This window comes from Gopherus flavomarginatus, chromosome 1 (assembly GCF_025201925.1).
Source record: "Gopherus flavomarginatus isolate rGopFla2 chromosome 1, rGopFla2.mat.asm, whole genome shotgun sequence".
Lineage (NCBI taxonomy): Eukaryota > Metazoa > Chordata > Testudines > Testudinidae > Gopherus > Gopherus flavomarginatus.
The window spans coordinates 372,118,763-372,124,801 of record NC_066617.1 but is presented as its reverse complement, the minus strand read 5'-3'; the positions used below and the strand labels follow the sequence as shown (position 1 = coordinate 372,124,801).

The 6,039-nt window shown below is 45.4% G+C and overlaps 1 long non-coding RNA gene across 3 annotated transcripts; it reads right to left on the bottom strand.

Annotated features, from left to right (window-relative positions):
• Positions 1–303: 303 nt before the first annotated feature.
• Positions 304–3,657, bottom strand: LOC127039585 (uncharacterized). Of its 3 annotated transcripts, none has more exons than XR_007771216.1 (2): positions 2,884–3,657; positions 304–1,492 (listed from the first exon to the last, which is right to left on the bottom strand). It is a non-coding gene; the product is annotated as an uncharacterized LOC127039585 (long non-coding RNA). The 3 variants fall into 3 exon arrangements; XR_007771146.1 differs by having other exon boundaries at positions 304–1,479; XR_007771184.1 differs by having other exon boundaries at positions 304–1,475.
• Positions 3,658–6,039: the final 2,382 nt, after the last annotated feature.

The following is a 6,039-nucleotide window of genomic DNA, read 5'->3' as shown; positions in this document are numbered from 1 at the left end:
CAAATGATTGCAATCCAATAACTTCTTTTCCTGAATTTATTTACAAACATTTCACAGACACCAAAAACTTTTTTTTCTTTAGCATTTTTACAAAGTTCAACTGCTGTTTCGTTCAGCAACTACAGAGTTAACTTCTCACTCTCCCTTAAATCACTTGCTTGTCTCCCAACAGCCACTTTTATCAACTTAAATCACCATTCCAAGTAAGTCCTGGGTATTTGAAATCTCCATGCTTACACTTACTGACTCCTTCCTTCCACTACACCCTTAAAGTTTTCCAACCTGTTTTCCAATCTCTCTGTCTGTTGCCTGCCCGCCTGGGCCCGATCCTGCTTTTCTTGCTGAACCGTCCCTTCCATGGGCACCAACTTGTTCCACTACCAGTTTAGCTAGGAGGGTGGGCTTCTCATCTAGCCCCCACCCCTCCTGGTCTCTTCCCTTAAACATTCTTACTCACAAGACTACCCGAGTCCTCCTTCATGAGGCTTGCCACCTGGACAAAAACACATGGCCCATTGGGCAAAGGCCATTTACTTAACATATAATTTAAAGGACTATTCTTAGAGGGTTTACCCAGAGACTCATTCATCTGTTTGACACTTAAACAGAAAAGAGAATTACACAGAGAGCAGAGGGAATTACAGTCTAAGCCAGACTTTCCCACTTCTATACACTGACCGCTACAGGGGACGGGACAGAAGGATCTCAATTCAACCTCAGAACTTTCTTGCACACATGGCTTCCACTCCGAGGAATTACGAACAAGAGGTTCAGTTCTGCCCACACTCCTAACGCCCAAATGAACAGAGCAGAAAAACAACAGTAACCGGTTAAACAGAACAGAACCAGAACCAGATAGCGTTTTCTTATCCTATTAGGACTCACTTTTACTCATGCAGTTCTCAACATATAACACCAACAGTACCAAGCAAAGCAAACACAAAATAACAAGGGTAAAACAAATAGATGGTGTAAATTCTGCAGGGCTCCCCCCTTCTTAATTGCTCACCAAACTGTGACAAATTTCTGTTACCAATCTATCCCTCGTGTCAGGTGATCAGGCTGACACTACAGGATCGTTGGGGGAAGATAAAGAAAACACACCATATAACTGTATTTTAAAGCTCCATTAATAAAATAATAAAACAACAACGGAGAGTGTTGGGAACGCTCCCTCATCACTCAGGAAAACATTAATGCCCCAAGCCCCTTTCATACCCACACACGTACGTCCAGACTGGCCACTTCTGTGTATAATGTTCAGAGAAGGGGGGAGAGGTGAACTGGAGATTATCCTGTATACAGCTTGTCCAGAATTTCTAACATGCTTCTGCTCTTTGGAGGGCTGTTCTCTTGCACCCTGGAATCTTCTGCAGCATCTCTTTCAGAGATTCCAGTCCAGGTCAGCTGCCTGCGGCTTCTTCAGTGTCACCAAGCCACACCGGCTCCGGGGTCACAAAGGCACACTGTTGGATCTTACTGGACAGTTAAGCTTTGCAAATGTATTCTCAATTCTGTAACTTGTATTTCCTTTGCTTCGCCTCTGTCTATATTTTTTCCTTCACAGCCAGCTGGGGCCGAAAGCAGCCCCTCCCTGCACCAAGCACAGTCCGCGCCGATTCCTGACCCTGAACGCAGAGCAATCCCCCCCTTCCATCCCTGGGCCAAGATGATTTTTAAATTAACCCGTTCCTTTCCTCAATAGACAAATTTGCTCACCCTGTGTCAGGGCTTTTTGGTGATTAAACGCTCCTCTTAGATGTATGATCTTATCTAGATTGAAGTACCTTCTAGTGGGCATTATTTAGATGGATTTTCACGGTGTAAATATTCCAATTCTCTAAATACCTGCAGGTTGTTGAACTATAATGTACGTACATGTAATATGCTGGGGTACCCTTAGGGGGTGAGATGGAATGTTTAGACTGTCCCCCACCCATTTTCCACTTACACACACACACGGAGGGTGCCCTGTCCGCGCTGGCGGCTCATAAACTAAGGATTTTTCCCTACAGGGTACTCACACAGGAGAGGCTAACGAGGATGGCCACGACCCTCCTACACCTCCCTTCAGCAAAGAGCGTCGGCTAGTCTCTGGGAGACGGCGCCGCTTACTCTGATTGCATCCAGTGAGATGATCAGACTGTCAGTAGCCCACACAGAAAGGAAAGGGGAAGGGAAGATGGGTACACACACTCCTAGACCCAGGCAGCTTCCTCACCGGACGATGCCAGGCCAAGTCAGCCCACCATGGGTTGGACCTCCTAAAGATCCACTAGTTACCGGGCTTGCGTTAGAGTAGTCCTGGTCACGAGCTTTTGCTTCACAGGGTACTCTGGGCGTCTTCCGGTAACAGTCATTCACACTGGCCCCCAGTACCATTCTGCATTTGATCTTGCTTTTTAGCTACAACAGGGAGAGAGTGCACTAGGACATGGGGTCTCCCCTTTCTAAACAGGTCCCTCCTTTTTCCCTGCACTATCCCTAACCTGCTTTTGGATCCCTGCACTCTGCCAGACAGAGGGAAGAACTGGAGCTACAGTGGGGTATTTTTACAAGAGCTCTCCATACAAACAGCTTCAGAAGCTACCCATTTACTGACAAAACAGGAGTAATTGGAGGATCGTGTTATAATTAAGTGATCCTTCCGGTGGCCACCTTTCTGGTCCTCTAGTTGATATTGAGGCCAGTCTACTATACAGAACTTTTTAGTTTGCTTTTAGTTAGTGGATCTGATCCAAGCACTTCCCAATTCGCTAGAATGCATTGTAAGGGTGTACACCGTGCCCTGCCTGTACTCTGTCCCTGCCCCATATCCTAGGGTGACACTGGGCATCCCCAGGTCATAACAGGCAAAAATCCAGACCACTGGACTGTTCCTACCTTATCCAAGGGACCGGTTCCTCACCGTCGCCCTCAACTGCTTCTCCACTACTCGAGCGCGTTGCACCGTTGTGCCCTCTGGGGTCAGTCGAACTGCGTCTCCGCCGAGGCCCCCGGTGAAGTCACCGGTGCGCTCTGGGCGTCGGTCGTCGCCGCAATCCGTCGACCACCAGAAGGGATCCAGGCAAGGCTAATTTTAGCCTCAATGCCCCACGTTGGGCGCCAAGAACTGTTGCCGGCAGATAACTGCCTGAGGCCAAGCAACAGCGGGGGGGTCCGTCGCCTGGTGTGCCGCGCCAATAAACACACCAGGGTGGAGAAGCAAACCAAGTTTATTTGAGATCTCAAAGCGGTGCAGGGAGATTGACTCAGATCAAGCACACCTAAAACAAGCAGTCTGTTCCTTTATATCCATGAGAACTTTTCTCACTGACTAGCAATCCCCCGTTTCCCCTCCCTCCTCCTCCTTCCTCCCCCTGTAGCAATTACGTAAGTGCAGGTACATTAAGTAATCTTGGCCGCGGCAGCTCGTTAGTAAGTTTTCCTTCTGCAAGTTATCTTGTCCTTCTGCTAAAGGTGCACAGGCCTCATTATTTCTGCTTTAGACCAGTTAGAACTGTTGCAACTGATAACGGCTGTTACACCTGGCCTTTTAGGTCGATTAAAGTTCAAACATGGAGGGACTCTTGTCTGCTGAGGCCTAAAACCAGGAAGGCTCCATACTCTTGTGGCCTTCCACCCTCCTGAGTTACGTAGGGTTATGCTTAGTGACACCAACAGAGGGACAAAATCTGTTCATACTCCTGAGATAGAGCCTGCTGTGCTGCATTCACAAGTGTCTAATCAGGTTCAGTTGATTAGTACCTCTGCAGATGCAGAGATGACTCACCAGCTGTGGGACAGGGAGCCCCCACCATAGACCCCCCCTTTTTTTTTAAACTGTTCATCTGCCTTTCCTCTTAATCTGGCTTGACTGGCTGCTACTTCTCTCTGCCTATCCTAGCAGGGCAATTATCTGGCCTTGATTTCCCAAAGGTCAAGATCATCCATATGTGGAGGTGCAGCAGTAGATCTGATTTTTCATGGGACACTCTCTGGGTACCGACATGGCCACTATTGTTGATGAATCTAACATATGGGAAAACAGCTCTCAATGGCTTTTCTGACATGGGGTGTGATCCCCGCTAGGCTTTGGGGTTATCCCAACCCAGCCTGTCTTTCAAAAAGTTGTAAAATAGAGGTCGGAGCATGTGTGATGGTGGGAAGCTGAAATGAACAGCTAGCCATTTTAGGGATAAATCCAAAGGGAGCAGCAGGGCCAGTGCAGAGTGATTAGAACAGCTCACACACGTAAATAGCTTCTTTCCCCAATTTATTGTTTCTGTAACAATGAAGTTAGCTGCTTAGTAGAGGTAACAGAAGATACCTCTATTCTGTTGTATTTGGGTTTTGAGATTGCACAAGTTCCCTGCATATGGAACTACCCTGGGAATGTGACTAAAGTGAAATAGAATTCCAGTAAAATCAGAGATGTAGGACTGGAAAGGGACCCTTATAGATCATTTAGTCCAGTCCCCTGCACTGGACAGCACTAAGTATTATAGAGCATCCCTGCTTCTCCGACAACCTCCCTAGGCAATTTGTTCCAGCGCATAATACACACTCAGTTGGGAAGTTTTTCCTAATGTCCAACCTAAACCTTCCTCACTGCAGTTACTTCTCATCCTGTCCTCACTGGATAAGAACAATTTATCACCCTCTTTATAACAACCTTTTACATACTTGAAGACTTATGTCTGTACCTAGGCCTGTACAGTTTCTCTGCAAACCAAATCTGCAGCACTTCGTTTTGAAATTCAGACCTTGCGTAATTAAAAGAACTTGCCTGCATTTTCTTTAAAGTTTCCTCAGACTTTAAAAAGAAATCACAAAATTCATGGCAATTCCCTTTTTTAGATTCCTTTCCTTCATTGTGCCCTAGAAACGGTAAACCGGGTTTAGAAAGTAACTTGACAATATCACAAACCTTAGTAAGGTAATCAGTTTCCTCAATGGTACTTCTATCACTTAGTGAATGCTTCACCACTACTGATCCAGTTTCTTTGCTATGTTTGAAGCATTGGTAGTTTTTTCCATAAATTTCCCATGAACATGGGAAATGACAATTTTTCAGAGATTTTCTTCCAATTCTGCACACTTTTTATGATAAATGAATCATCGACCTAGCCTGTTTTAGAGTGGAAGTAACAGCAGGGAAAGCAGAACACAGCATTTGTTTAAACAGAATATTTGACCCCAGGAAATGTTGTTGGAATGGAAAACTAAAAAAAGAACTGCTACATTTCCCAAACATTCTCCTTGGAAAATCAGGCAGATGTGGTTGATTAGACCCATTGCTTTTCTCCAAGTTCTGTAGGAACAGTTACACTTCTCATGTCATCTTCAGTCATATCTATGCTGAGAGAACCCATACTCACTGCATCAAAGATTCAACATCCTCCTAATGTACCTACAGTGATAAACTGTGTAGAGCCAAGGCAGGCGGTGGCAGGGCCCAGCGTGGAGGTGGTGTAAAATTCTGCAGTGAATCAGCTGCCGAAGGTTCAACAGCCACTTTCACAAAAAAACTTTCAAATGTTCACTTTAGCCCGGTTTTCTAACTTATCCAGATCCCCTTGAATTTTAGTTCTATCTTCCAAAGTGTTTGCAACCCATCTCCTCAGTCTTGTATCCTAGAATGATAGAAGTGTAGGACTGGAAGGGACCTCAATAGGTAATCTGCAACTTTTATCAGTATGCTCTATTTCTACATCCAGGCCATTTAATAAAGATGCTAAATAACCAAGATGCTAAATAACCTACCAAGAACAGATCCCTGTGGAACCCAGCTTAGACCTCCTTCCAAGCTGACGTTTGAGTTTGTTTAATCAGTCTCCTAATGATAGTTCTACTGAGTCTGTTTCTCCAACTTACTTATCGGAATATCATGTCGGACTCTGTCAATATACCTGGACTTTAGCATGGCTTCTATGTCCACTGCATTCCACTGATCCAGTTACCTTGTCAAATAAGGAAATCAAGTTGGTTTGGTATGTTTTGTTCTTAGTAAATCGATGCTGGCTGCTGGTGATCACCCCTTCATCCTCCAGCTATTTG